Source organism: Euprymna scolopes, chromosome 13, assembly GCF_053919585.1.
Source record: "Euprymna scolopes isolate OS-2025 chromosome 13, ASM5391958v1, whole genome shotgun sequence".
Taxonomy (NCBI): Eukaryota; Metazoa; Mollusca; class Cephalopoda; order Sepiida; family Sepiolidae; genus Euprymna; species Euprymna scolopes.
The window spans coordinates 105,516,365-105,531,594 of record NC_136494.1 but is presented as its reverse complement, the minus strand read 5'-3'; the positions used below and the strand labels follow the sequence as shown (position 1 = coordinate 105,531,594).

The 15,230-nt window shown below is 28.6% G+C and overlaps 1 protein-coding gene across 5 annotated transcripts in view; it reads right to left on the bottom strand.

The window, feature by feature from the left end:
- Positions 1-15,230, bottom strand: part of LOC145292141 (uncharacterized) — a 506,863-nt gene that overhangs the window by 380,763 nt on the left and 110,870 nt on the right. The window lies entirely within an intron of this gene.

The window sequence follows — 15,230 nt, the reverse complement described above, 5'->3', positions numbered from 1 at the left end:
AGAACATCTGATCACAGACAAAGAAAACTCTGAAATGTCTTATTCCGACATCGTTTATGGTTTTCTTGAATTTCTTCATCACTATATGTGAGAAATGTTGACTGAAAAGGTTTGAGATTGCACAACACTTGTTTCACTATAAAGTTCTCATCATGCAGCATCTCTTTAGAGTAGGCACCGCCAAACCTGGGGGGGGGGGCAGGTAAGTACTTTTTGACGGACCGTCTTTTTAAAAATCTACCAAAAATCAGGTAATTATCCAATCAATACGAAATTTTCAGCGATTATTAAGAGAAGAATGAACTTTATAACAGTGCACTTATTTTTCATAAACAATATATATATATTTTTTTTTTTGCTTACAACCCCCCCCCCCTCTTGTTTTGAGGGGGTTCCAAATATCCTTAAAATAATCATTTGAAACTGAACAAAACATTATGTTGTTGTAAGGGACGGGATTATAGATAAAAAAAAAAAATTTTAAACTTGTTTGCATACCTTATTTTGATGTTTGAATATCAAAACTTCGATTGTGTTTAATTATCCCGCTCGAAGTGTGAAATTCGGTGAATATGTTAAGTAAAATAATTATGCAAAACAAAAAAAAAAAATTTTTAATATTTATATGAAAAAAGCCATTTAAAAATCTTTGGTAAATAAATTAATAATTTCTTTTTAGCGATCCGAATAATGCATGACTATTATTAAACAGGGCATGCTTTGAAGAATCGATACAAAAAAAAAAAAAAAAAAAAAAATCGATAAATATTGTACTCTTTGTGTTAAAAATATTTTCTTTTTTCGATTAAGTTTGGAAACGTTTACCGCCTTTCGACTACGGTGGACCAAACGCGCTGAAATAATTTTTTTTATTCTGCTTTAAATTGACCCCCTCCCCATTTTGGAGAGCCTGGCCCCCACACACATACACATTAAAAACCAAACTCATACAAATGGTCACCCATCTGGTACTGGCCAGCTTCAGCGTTAATAATACATTGAAATTTTCGTCACTGAAAAATAAGTTTTTTTTTGGCTTTTTGGTCTTCCGTAGTTTTCTTTTTATCAAGCACAAATGTAAACAGTAATCAAATCGACTCAAAGTAACTGGTTGCCTATATGAATAAGTGGAATTATTTGAAATCCAGCTACTTATAATAATTTTGCATATTCTCATAGAAAAATCACCCTAAATCTTAGACAAGAAATAAACAAATTAATTCTTTCAAAAAAGATTTTTTTTTAACTATTTATATACGTTTTTTTGTGCAAAACAAAAAACGCCAATTGTTAACTTTTGGGAAAAATTTAAAATTTAATTAAAAATAGAAAAAGTTTTACATTATTCTGCTTTCTATATGATAAAATTCAGGGTTTTATCTTTCTGGAAAAAAGAAAAAAGTTACTCAGAAATAATGGATTTTAATAAATGTAATTTTTTTTTAAAAAACAACAGCAACAACTTGATTTTTCGGCCATTTTTGGCGGTGCCTACTGTAGAGAGTATCCATTGTTTTGACTAAATTCACAAATCTAATATATAAAAGGCTATATGTCTGTCCGTCTCCAAAACTAAAAGTTGCAGAGTGGCGCTAGGGGCCTCATGTTTTTAAGGGGTCAAAAATGGGTTGAAATTGAAAAATCATACTTTTGTACATTCATCTTAGTTTATTTTTAATTATTAGTCAGTCCATATGCGTGTCACATTGGTACAGTGGTAACGTCACTAGCTTTTAATGCTACAGTTCCAGTTTCGATTCTAGCTGATGGCACTCAAATACTTTTTTTTTTTTTACTCTTGAAATCATGACTTTAATAATATATACGAAATCTGGACAAATATATTTAAGCATATTTTACGCCTGGGTAAAGCCCCCCCCCCCCCCGTATATAATTCCATAAAATAGCAATTAAGATGTTATATTTGAGTGATTGCGTCCCTTTCCGGTGGGTTGAATAGATAGGAGATAACTTTGATCATCAAATATAATAAGATTGTCACTTTCTTTTAAAAAAGTATTCCCATAAACAAGGTTGTAAAAGAAAACGCATATTTTTAAAGTGAGTTGATTCATTCATATTCAACGCTAAAAACAGTCTTTCAAACCGAAGTATGACAAGCTGATCGACCGAGCATCATGCGGATAGACAAAGCCTCTTATATCATACATACCTAGAAAAAAAAAAAGAAAAAAAAATTGTTCTTGTAATTCTAAATGAAAGATTAAAATCATTTTAAGAATGTGCTGTGTTTTTTAAAAGGAATACTCCCTTCACTGATTATCACGTTTCTCCTCAGGATTAAAGAAGGTGCTAGACTATTGACTAAACAAAGGAAATAATCAAGTCTGTAGCAATGCTCTAATTCATGACACCAAAAAACACTGATGAGTTAGTATAGCCCATCTTTTACAGGTGTAGATACATGACAATTTGAAGCAAAGATTTATAAATGACATCCACTAATGCACACACGCAAGCATATATATGCAATATTTTTGGAAATAAATAATTATTTTTAAACCTACGGACACATGTTTTAAATTTATATTCGAATCACAGTAGGAGACAATAATTGCTGCCAGTTGAGGAATTTGAAACCAGTTAAAAAGCTATCTTGGACTTTGTAGGCTGGCATTTAACCCCCCCCCTGTGAATGTAGGTGTAATATATATATATATATATATATATATATACATACATACACACACACACTAGCAAAAGTACCCGTCGTTGACCAGGTTCAAAAACAGCCTACAGAAAAGGGACTGATTTATGAAAGTATAATAGGTTATGAAAAGGAAGGGTTGTAAAGAGATAGCTTCGAATTTGGGGGTATCAAAACCAAAGCAAAATATGATGAAAGTAATATAAAATAGATAAACCCCATGATTTATTATACCATACCTGTTCACACTGAAACACTTATCACAATATTCTGTGGATCTATATTAAAAGACCTTGTTAAACTTTGTGACATATATAATAATATCATAATAATGATTCATTAAAATTGTGGGGTCTGCGTACGTGCCTGGTCCACAAAGTATGGAAATAAAAAAATTTAAAAAAAACAAAACATTTACAAGTGTTTTTAATATAGATGTACATAATACTTTGATAAGTATTTTTTAACTTAAATAGGGATGGTATAATAAAATTATGGGGTCTGCGTTCACGCCTGGCCTCCATAGAATGGAAATAGGCACAAAATTTAATAAAGACTTTTCATATCTATCTATCTGCGTAAGTATACTTTGATAATTATGTTTCAGTTTGAAGAAATATGGTATAATAAAATTATGGGGTGTTTGTTCGTGCCTAACCTCCATAGAATAGAAATATGTCACAAAGTTTAACAAGGTTTTTTTAATATAGATCCACAGAATATGGTGATGAGTGTTTCAGTGTGAACAGGTATAGTATAATAAATTATGGGGTTTATCTATTTTATTTTTACTTTCCTCATATTTTGCTTTGGTTTTGATACCCCCCAAATTCGAAGCTATCTCTTTACAACCCTTCATTTTCATAACCTATCATACATTCATAAATCAGAGTCCATTTTCTGTAGGCTGTTTTTGAACCCAGTCAACGACGGATACTTTTGCTAGTATATATATATATATATATATATATATATATATATATAGTCATCCACATACAGTTCTGTTTCGCAGCTCATCAGTGGGGCGAGACAAGTAACTACCTCAAGCCAGGATCGAAACCCAATCGCCCAAACGACAGTCAGAGTTTCTAACCGTTATGCTATACGGCTGCTACTATGTGGGCAGTGAATTACCAATGTTTTGACATTATCCAAATACCTAAGCTCAATTTGTTTACAACGATATATATACACCTCTAAGTGAATAAATATGAAAGTTTTTTTTTTTTATCATTCTTATATTACTATTAAAACGGTTCCTGTTATGCAAATCAATAAAACATAATATTTTAAACTATTCTAGGTATAGTACAGACGAAAAAACCCAAGACAGCTATTTGAATGATTAATTTGTTTTATTTTTGTTTATGATTTACAAGAGGAATTCCAAAAGTAATGTCTATTTTTTTATTCCACCTGAATGGATCAGAGAGGATTGCAAATTGCATTTTTATGCTGACTGAACTTACGTATTCATAAGCTGAAAGTTTCATCTCTTCATTGCAGATATTGACAGTGTGAGATTCTAAGAAAGTAACATCTGCATGGTTGTGCATCAGAAGCAGAGATGTGTCATTCAATTCCTCCATGCAGAAAAAAAATTGAACCAACTGACATTCACCAGCACCGTTTATGAAGATGATGCAGGTGATGTCAGCATGATTAAGAAATGACAAAGTATGCTCTGGACGCCCATGCACAGCCACCAACCCACCATTGCATTGAGAATGGTGGTGACTATGTAAAAAAATAAATTCTTGAGCACAAAAGGTTGCTCATTTTTATAGTACAACTCTGGTTTTCATAGCTCTTCAATTTTTTAGTAAAAAAAAAACGATCCTTGTTCAATAAATTAATGCTAGATGCTAATTATTTGTCATTTTATCTTATTGTTTGTTTATATATATATATATATATATATATATATATATATATATATAATCTTTAAAAAAAAGAGTTAAAAACATCTAATTTGAAAAGAAACACTAAATAAGTGGATAATCCTATATATATATATATATATAGCCCTATATATTTGATATATATGTTTTGTTGATATTAAGAGTAATTTAAATGATTTAATTAAAAAAGAATAAAATATTAAACAGTTATGTAAATATTTCTTTATTAATTTTCAGAATTTAAATTAAATATAACTCGCTAGAAAAAGATTTCATAGAAAGAAGGTGACTACTTTTGTATCTTTCACACAATCACTCAAGTAAATTAATTTTTCATTATTTTATTTTAAAAATAAACAAATTCTTATAAAATTTACTAAAATGTTAACATTTATATCAAATGCAAAAGTTTTAGTACTTCTCCATTTAGTAACCGATTTTTCCATGATGTTGCTCTCGCATATCCGGGTAACTTACTAAATTCACCAGAATATGGAAAAAAGACAAAAAAAAAACGCACAGCCAATGAAAAATCGATTGATAATTAGACATTACAAAATGCGCTGTGTGTGTTTAGCCAATGAAAATCTCAGCAGACGACCGTGAATAAATTGGAAAAAATATTACTTTTAATCACACAAAACATTTGTAGACATCAAAATGAATCTAGCGAGCTTGGATAATATTTTACAGTTGCCACAACATAGGTCAGAACACACTGTCACTGACTGGAAGAAATTTCTTAGAGACATTTGCCAGGAATATTTCCTTAAAAATATCCAGCAGATCAGAGGCCCAGAGCACACTGTTGAAATCAACGAATCTCTATTCAACAAGAGGAGACACAATGTTAAGAGAATCATTAAACCACCGTGGGTCTTTGGAGGATATGACCTCACTGAGAAGGAAAGTTTCCTGGTGACAGTACGAAACCGTTATGCTGAAATCTTTACCCTTCTAATAATAAAGAACTACATTCTGCTGGCAACCATGATCATATTCAACTAAAGCTTACAGCAAATGAGGTCAGAAGGGTTCCAACACCTAACAGTGAACAACAGTCTTAATTTTGTAGACCTTATAATGAAGGCTACTACAAATCATGTGGAGAGTATGTGGAAGGAGGCAAAGCAGCGCAACAAGAAAGAATGCAAAACCAGACTTCAACCACTACTTCTATCCCTTCTCATCCTTCTTTGCCATCGGCAGCTGCCCTTTAGTCAACCGAAAATATTTCTAAGGAAATCACCTGTCCCCTAAGCTATTAAAAAAAAGAAAGAAAAAAAAAGAAAGAGAGAGAGAGAAATCTAAAAGATTTAAATATTCCCCCACCACCCCCAAAAATTACATTAAAATCATTTTTTCAAAAACTTAAAATATACAAAACATTTCATTTGTTGCTCTTTCCACATAAAAAAAATATTAGAGGGGAAAAAAATTATTCCAAAAAAAAAAAAATAAATAAATAAAAAAAAAAAATCAAGAAATAAAAAAAAAAAATCAAGAAATAAAAAAAAAAAATCAAGAAATAAAAAAAAAAAATCAAGAAATAAAAAAAAAAAATCAAGAAATAAAAAAAAAAAATCAAGAAATAAAAAAAAAAAATCAAGAAATAAAAAAAAAAAATCAAGAAATAAAAAAAAAAAATCAAGAAATAAAAAAAAAAAATCAAGAAATAAAAAAAAAAATCAAGAAATAAAAAAAAAAAAAAATCAAGAAATAAAAAAAAAAAAAATCAAGAAATAAAAAAAAAAAAAAATCAAGAAATAAAAAAAAAAAAAATCAAGAAATAAAAAAAAAAAAAAATCAAGAAATAAAAAAAAAAAAAAAAATCAAGAAATAAAAAAAAAAAAAAAAAAATCAAGAAATAAAAAAAAAATCAAGAAATAAAAAAAAAATCAAGAAATAAAAAAAAAAATCAAGAAATAAAAAAAAAAAAATCAAGAAATAAAAAAAAAATCAAGAAAGAAATAAATAAAAAAATCAAGAAAGAAATAAATAAAAAAATCAAGAAAGAAATAAATAAAAAAATCAAGAAAGAAATAAATAAAAAAATCAAGAAAGAAATAAATAAAAAAATCAAGAAAGAAATAAATAAAAAAATCAAGAAATAAATAAAAAAATCAAGAAATAAATAAAAAAATCAAGAAATAAATAAAAAAATCAAGAAAGAAATAAATAAAAAAATCAAGAAAGAAATAAATAAAAATCAAGAAAGAAATAAATAAAAATCAAGAAAGAAATAAATAAAAATCAAGAAAGAAATAAATAAAAATCAAGAAAGAAATAAATAAAAATCAAGAAAGAAATAAATAAAAATCAAGAAAGAAATAAATAAAAATCAAGAAAGAAATAAATAAAAATCAAGAAAGAAATAAATAAAAATCAAGAAAGAAATAAATAAAAATCAAGAAAGAAAGAAATAAAAATCAAGAAAGAAAGAAATAAAAATCAAGAAAGAAAGAAATAAAAATCAAGAAAGAAAGAAATAAAAATCAAGAAAGAAATAAATAAAAATCAAGAAAGAAATAAATAAAAATCAAGAAAGAAATAAATAAAAATCAAGAAAGAAATAAAAAAATCAAGAAAGAAATAAAAAAAATCAAGAAAGAAATAAAAAAAATCAAGAAAGAAAAAAAAATCAAGAAATAAAAAAATAAAAATCAAGAAATAAATAAAAATCGAGAAATAAAAAATAAAAATCGAGAAATAAAAAATAAAAATCGATAAAAAATAAAAATCGAGAAATAAAAAATAAAAATCAAGAAAAAATTATTAGAGGGGAAAAAAATTCTTCAAAAAAAAAAAATAAATAAATAAATAAAAATAAAAAAATCAATAAATAAATAAAAATCAAGAAATCAATAAATAAATAAAAATCAAGAAATAAAAAAATAAAAATCAAGAAATAAAAAAATAAAAATCAAGAAATAAAAAAAATAAAAATCAAGAAATAAAAAAATAAAAATCAAGAAATAAAAAAATAAAAATCAAGAAATAAAAAAATAAAAATCAAGAAATAAAAAAATAAAAATCAAGAAATAAAAGAAATAAATAAATAAAAATTGTTTTTTTTTCTAACATTTTTAAATTTCATCAGCACTCAGTATATTTTGGTAGTTTTATATAAACTGCCAGGATATGTCAAGGCATCATGGAAAAATGGGTCATTAAATGCAGAAGTATAAAAGTTTTTGTCTTGCATTCACAAGAAACCCTATGAAATCGATATTAAAATTTTGTTTCAAGTAGGGAACTTTGTGTAGCCAGCTGGTATATATATATATATATATATATATATATATATATATATATATATATATATATTTACTAGCATGGGTATCTGGCGTTGCCTGGATTGACATGAAGTTCCGTTTGAAACACACCTGCTATACTGATCATTTTCATATTGGGCAACGTGGATACCCCCACAACAATTTAAAAAATAAAAGAACGGATAAAAACATGTAAATGTAATCGCCCCCCAAAAAAGTATCTGATACCCTCTCCATCAGATATTCCGGAAGAAGGTATCACTGTCCTAAGAAAACTCAAGATTTTGTGAACCTAAAAAATAAACATTAACGTGCGCATTTATTTTTTTATTTTGGTAAATGTGTAGTTTAGCTGCATAAATTATTTGCCAGACAAAAAAAAATAAAAACTATTTATTTTATATAAAACACATTGTTAGACCCAAAAACCAGAAAAAAAAAAAAAAAAAAATTTAATTTTTATTATTGTTTTTTTTTTATCATTTATATTTATTCGAGGCTGCTATCTTACTTTTAAAATTTGGCCTTTCTAAGGTTTGGCAGATTGGCCTTTTTAAGCTCTTTCATGAATGTTTTTGGCTGCCATATTTTTTTGTAATGAAAGAGCGTAAAAAAGGCCAAATTTGACCTTAAAAAGGCCAATTTGTCAAACCTAAAAAAGGACAAATTTTAAACGTGTAAGTTAGTCTAATAAAAAATAAAAAAAACAAAAATAAATTTTTTTTTTTGTTGTCTTATTTCAGCCTTTGGGTCTAATGTTTTGTATAAAAATAAATAGTTTTTATAATTTTTTTGTCTGTCAAATAATTTACGCTGATAAATTACACATTTACCTTTATTTTTTTGTAAGGGCACATTTATTTTTACTTTTTTTTTTAAAAATAAAGAAAATTTTAGATTTGCTTTTTTTAGGGAGGGGGGGGCTTTTTGATTTGCTTTTTATTTGTTTTTATGTTTCTAAAAAATTGAATCTGTCATATTTTGGGGTTTGTTTTGTTTATTAAATTGTTAGCTAAAAGTAGAGAATGGTCTCAAAAAATAATTAAATTTATCGTTATTTTATGTTTCCAATGTAATTCCCGCCCGCCCCACCAGAAAAAAAAAAAAAATTGTATTTGTCAGATTTTGCTCTCCACCTAAATCGCCAAACTTGAAAAAGTGCTAGAGGTGACAGGTCTCCTTGAACGCTTGCTGGCCAAAAAGTGGGTGCTCATTTTAAATTTATATACAAAAGTGATCCCCCACTCCAACATGTTATTTTATTTTCAAAATTTCTTCTCATATTTATAAAGGCTATTTAAATGTATTAGGCTGAAAAAAAGATCTCCATTTTTTTAAGGGTTAAACACCGCTGGGGCACGTACAAAGTTACCTTTTTGATTAGAAAATTAAGTTTGTAATCAATGAAATTAACGCGAAAAAATAAAGTGTAAATTGTGGAATTATGAGGGGGGGGCAGTGGATCTTTATTTTTTTAGGTATTAAACAACGCTCCATTTAAGAAAAAAATAAAACAAACGAATCAAATCTTTTCAGTTTTTTTCCTAAGTGTTTTTTTAATATTAAAAAAAAAAAAGAAAAACTAAAAAAAAAAAACAATAAAAGCCAAATATTTTTCTATCAACACGGAATTATTTTTCCAGAAACTTAATGAAATTACCAAATGATACGTTTTTTTTTTTTTATGGATAGCATCTAGGGGCAAATAACTAAAAAAAAAAAAAGTCATAAAAAAGGTCGCTGTGGAAAATATTAATTCCAAAATAAATTAAATTAAATATATTATCAATATAATTGTTTAAAATTTATTAAATAACAATTTTAAATAGAATACTTACAATAATTCTCACTAAAATTATTAACTAAGATAACCCTATTTAGTAAAATCGATTTTTCTTAACGTTATATGCAAATAAGGTGATCTGTTAATTGTATATTTTTGCAAGTACAATACTATATATAGAAATAAATGAAAGATTAAAGTGAGGCGTTTTGTATATATTAATCAAATTGTGAACAAACAGACAGAAAGACAGGAATATATATATATATATATATATAAGAGAGATAGATAGATAGATATGTGTATTGTAAGGTTTCTTTCCTTTTATTTATTTGCTTATCTGGTACCAAAGATCTCATCTCCCCAAATGCATCTTTTCTGCATTTGATATGCCAAATAATTATATCACAAGAAAGTTCTGGATATATTTTTTCTCATTTATTATGAATCTATTTATTTTCAAGGTAGTACATCAGATATCTCCTATGGTGGTTGAGGGTAGTACATTTAGGAAAGGAGTATATATTTATATTTTTTTTACTGAAATAGTTTAATTGTGTAGTAGTATGCGGACAGTAGTATTGTATCGCAGTGAAGGCCATGAATTTAACAAGCGTTTTCCGTTTTTAAATTTCCAAAAACATTTATATAATGATGTCTGCTGATGATCCTTTTCTATTTCATGATTTACGGTAAGGTCCCTGTTTAAGTATCACTGATGAAATAAACGACTTATTATACAATTTTATTTTTACTCATAGTTTGTATATAAATTGTATTTACAGAAAAAAAAAAAAAATATATGATTCAGCTTAAGTAGAACGAACCCCAGTGTGTTTGCCGTATTATGGTGAATGATAACCCTAGCTAGGACTAGCATAGACCAACAAAAGATACAGTGAGAAAGATGATCATAGAAACCTTTCCCCAATTTTTGAGTGTACTTGTGCCTAAGCTTTTCTGTTTTCATTTTTCACGGAATAAAAACTATATACCTCAAGTTTCACTGATTGATATATTAAATTCCCTCTGAATTTTTAAGCAGTAAGAGGCTTAGTAAGTACTAATTAGTTAACATGCCTTGAAATTTAAACTGCATTTCTTTTTCATTAAAATTGATTAAAATACTCTTCAGTGTGTGCACGTGTGTATATAAGTTGCCATGTTGCTTAATTATGCAGCCTAACATTGCTGAAGAGCAAGGTCAGTAGCAAAAAATAATACTGTCATATGATCATCTAGATTTGGACACAATCCAAGCTCTGCAGGAGACAAAACGGGTCCCTCCTCCAAAAGTAAAGTACATTTTACGAATATAAATAAAATAAAAGTAACCACCCTACAAATTATCTCAGATGAAGGCGGAGTAAGGAGAGATAAAAAATATTTTTCTAAACAAAAAAATTAAAATACAAGTTCAGAGAATATAATTTACTTAAAGCTTACAAAGTAATTGACAAGTTATTTTTTATTTAAAACTAAGTTTTGCAAAACACAGTCTAAGAAACGTCATATGTACCGATTGTAAAAAGATTTGTTTAGAAAGTGTTTATTTTCCTATTGGAACTGTAGACGCAGAAAAAAAGATCATTATATACACTAAAGATGAAGAAAAACAAATAGGAAGGTAAAAGAACGAAAATAGAGAAAAGGGGCAATCTTTTCCTTTTCTTTTTTGTACCCTGTCTATTATCTTTCCTTATTGATCTGTAATGCTAGGCTGTCCTCATTCATTCTTTGAAAATGCCAAGATACCTGCTACATATATCATACAAGGAATGATGTCCAAAGACGGACAGATATGGAATGTTAGAATTCCTTAACATGAAAATCTTCAGGTTCTATAAAGGATGAACACAAATGTTATTTGGTTGAGATTATTTTACTGTTAATAAAATCAGGAGACAAAATTTAAGTTTATTTTATTTTAGCAAAACATTTGTAAAGTCAAAACTCTTTACAATGTCTGTTTATCTCCACCACCTTAGTCAACACCAATATAATGCTGCCAATACACATCAATTAAAAAGGATGCAATTCATAAAAATCTGATGTAGTAGTAGTATCAATACAGCTTTCTTTGTAAACAAGAAGCAGATGACAACTGATTTTTTCCAAGTTAATTTGAATAATTTAATTAAAGAGAATAGAAAGTAAACCTTGAGTTTACTTACTTGCGCTTTCCTTATTTCATCCTCACATTCCATGAGTGATATTTTTGAGAAATGGGAGGCCGGGGAGGGGGGCAGTTTTCTGGGTAGGTATCTATCCATTTAACACATCACGTAATCCATGACTGAAACTTGGTGGACAATTAGTCATAGATTGAAATTTATTAGTACCAAATATGATTGGATTGCAAAATGGATTGTGCATTTTATTAACAATTCCATGGGTGGCATTCATTATAAACTAGCTAAACTACACAACATTGCTTGGGGCAAAAGTGCAATATTTCTATTGAAACTTCTCTCTCTCTCTCTTCCATTTTTCTCCTCCTCTCTTTATTCTCCACCCATCTCTCTCTCTAGATATACGTATGCAGACACGCACATTTCTCCAGAAACGAGTCGGCATAAGGGAATTAACTCCTTGATTAAAAAAAATCAGAGTTACTTCCTTTAAGTTAGTAACTAATCTGGCATCACACCTGACGAAATCTGTCAGTTTAGGGTTTAAAAAATGAATAAGTTTTTCTAAGTTTTAGGTATTATTCATAAAATAATACCAACCTTATGGGTATCTGTTTTGTCATTTTTAAGTTTTAGCCAAATATACAGATACCTACTCTTTATATTATAGATTACAGAGACTTTAATTAAAAGTGATTTTAATAAATGTCATTAATCTCCATTTAAAAATCACTAAAATTAAAAATAAAAACTTATTCCAATTTTCCACGACCGATAAAACAATTGTTTTCAGATGTCATCTAAACTTCAGGATTGCATTTAGCATTTTCAACTTTAAATCTCAAGGTCACACTGTAATCTTACAACGATGGAAACAAAGATTCAACAAGAAGCAAAAACATTTGATTCTGTTATCCAACAAACCACAAGACTGTTTTCGCTAGAGGATATTTAATTATCTGATAAGATTTCATCATTAGACTCACTAAAAATAAACTAAACCAAAGTCGAACATCGGAACATCAACATCGAAGAGATTTTCTTACATTAGAAAAATTATCTGAAAACACAAGTCGAGTGTTCAGATTACAATATGCCAATGAAAATCCACCTTAAATTAAACCTCCTTCCATGTTTTCCTCTTACCATCCTTTTCAATCTTATATCTCCTGTTGCTCTCTATCTATCGGTTCTCTCTCAGACTTGCTTACAGTGTTTGATCTTACATTCCTTCCCTTCCTACCTTCTCATGTCTACATTTTTTTTTATAATTTATTAAAAAAAAATACTTTATTTCCTGATGAAGTCTTTCAATAAATAAAGACAAAATATTAGCTACACACGAGTTTGATTTAAATAAAGGGTAAATTATACAAAAAATTGGAGAAAATTAGAATTAGAGTGAATTATAAAAAAAAAAAATGTGAGAAAAATGGAATGATGTAAAAATGAAATGGAAAGAAGAGCCGGGAAAAGATAAGAAGAAGAAAAACAGAAAAGGTTTGTTATATAACATCACAATGTTTTCTCGACTGTGAATAATGTAATTAAAAGAGAGAAGGGAGAAACATGAAGTAAAATAATCACCCGATTTGGTTTATGTCTGTTTTTACAAAGTGGAATGCATTGGACAGTTTTTAAAAACTGACTTCCAAACTAACTTATCTCTGGCCAGGTCTCATCCTTCTTTCACTCAAGTCAATTCTTATTACTCCCTCCCTCTGATCCCCTTTGAACTCACCTTGCTAACTCAACTGCTCTATATTTATTAACTCTCAAACATTCATTCAATCTGGCCATACTAAAGAAGTCTCCTGTTCTACACACATTTCCCTATACTGTCCAGATTTAATCTTCCTCTGAAGTCATCAGATCTAAACCAAATGTTTAACAGAGACACTGATCATACCAGATAAATGCAGAGATTCAACAGAATTAGTGCCTGTGTACCAAAGGAACTTTCCTCATAGCAAAGAAACGCTTGAAACAAAAATTTTAAAAATGAAGATGCCAAGTTTTTCTTACACTGTCCATCTAAATTTGTTGGGGTTTTTTTTTATATTAACTTTTGCTCATTAATTTCATATCAATTTTTATAGATGAATAAATATCTTATATTATATTTAATTACTAATCAAAGAATAACCAATGTTGTGAGATGTATATATATACACTAACAGGACTTATGTACTGGCGTTGCTCGGTAGAAGTATTCCCCATCCCACTGTGTAAAAAAAAAAAAAAAAAAAATTAAACTAGTTGTTAGTGGGAGATACGGCTGACTCAGTAAAGTAGTGGGCACTGCTGCCCGTGGCCAAAATGAATGTACCGAGCTGAAGTAACAACGTTAGTATCTAATAAACCCATTCTTAACATGGGGATTTGATTATGTGATGTGATTATTCTGTGCTTTCACCTAACGTGCCAAATAGCAGCAGGATAGTGTGACTTATTAAGATAGCAGGTGTTACTGTCTGCCTGTAATCTATAATCAAAATAAAAGAATAAACTAAAAATTAATTCTATCCCAATGCATTTATTCCAAAGGGAACATTGTGTCACAAGAAAAAGAAACTAAAGAACACTTCGACGGGCCTGAACAATGATTCCCCGTAGACTTTTAAATTCTCCTTTTCACTTTGGTGTAATTTTTTCCAGCAATTATCATGGAGTGCAGGATAATTGTCAGATTAAAAAAGAAATTTATGGTAGTATTTTTAATGACTGTAATAGTCAGAGATCAATCTGTAATGATAACGTTCTAATAATTGGAAAACACTTCGCCACATCAGTTGTTAATGCTGCCCCTAGCCATTAAATGTTTCTCTTTTCTGTTGGTAAGGTGTATACAATTTTTTTTTTCCAAGATATTTTGGTAATGTGAACGCTAAGCATGTAATCTATGATAGAAATTTGTGAAAAATTGAAAAGGAAAAATCTAAATGCTAGTGGCAGTATTAACAACAGGAGTGGCTAAAAAAATACGGGTGTTCACTGAAGTAGAACATTATAATTCCCCAATTTAAGTCTGTAAGCACTGATAATCACCTGAAAAATTAACAAAGAAAAAAAAAAAAAACAGTAGGGGCAGCATTGTTCAGGTCCACCAATACTTTTTTTCGATTTTTTGTAATCTGAAAGTTATGCCTGTAATAATCACTGGAAAAAGTATGGAAAACTAAAACGGTGAAATCTAAAGGCTAGGGTCAGCATTGTTCAGGTCCGTCAAACCATGTTAGGGTGTAGCTGAACAATTGGAACTTTACTAAAGTTGACCTTGTCATTTTTCAACTATTTGTACAGATTGGACCATTGGCTAGCAGGAAAGGCTGTATATTTAAAGATTTAGAAAGGGTTTTTTTGTTTCACATGCAACGTTATTGCAAATATGAAAGAAAGCTATATATTAAAAGATTTGGAAGGGGAAATTTTTTGTGTCAATGTTCTTAATATGGTAACTTAGTGTCCAAG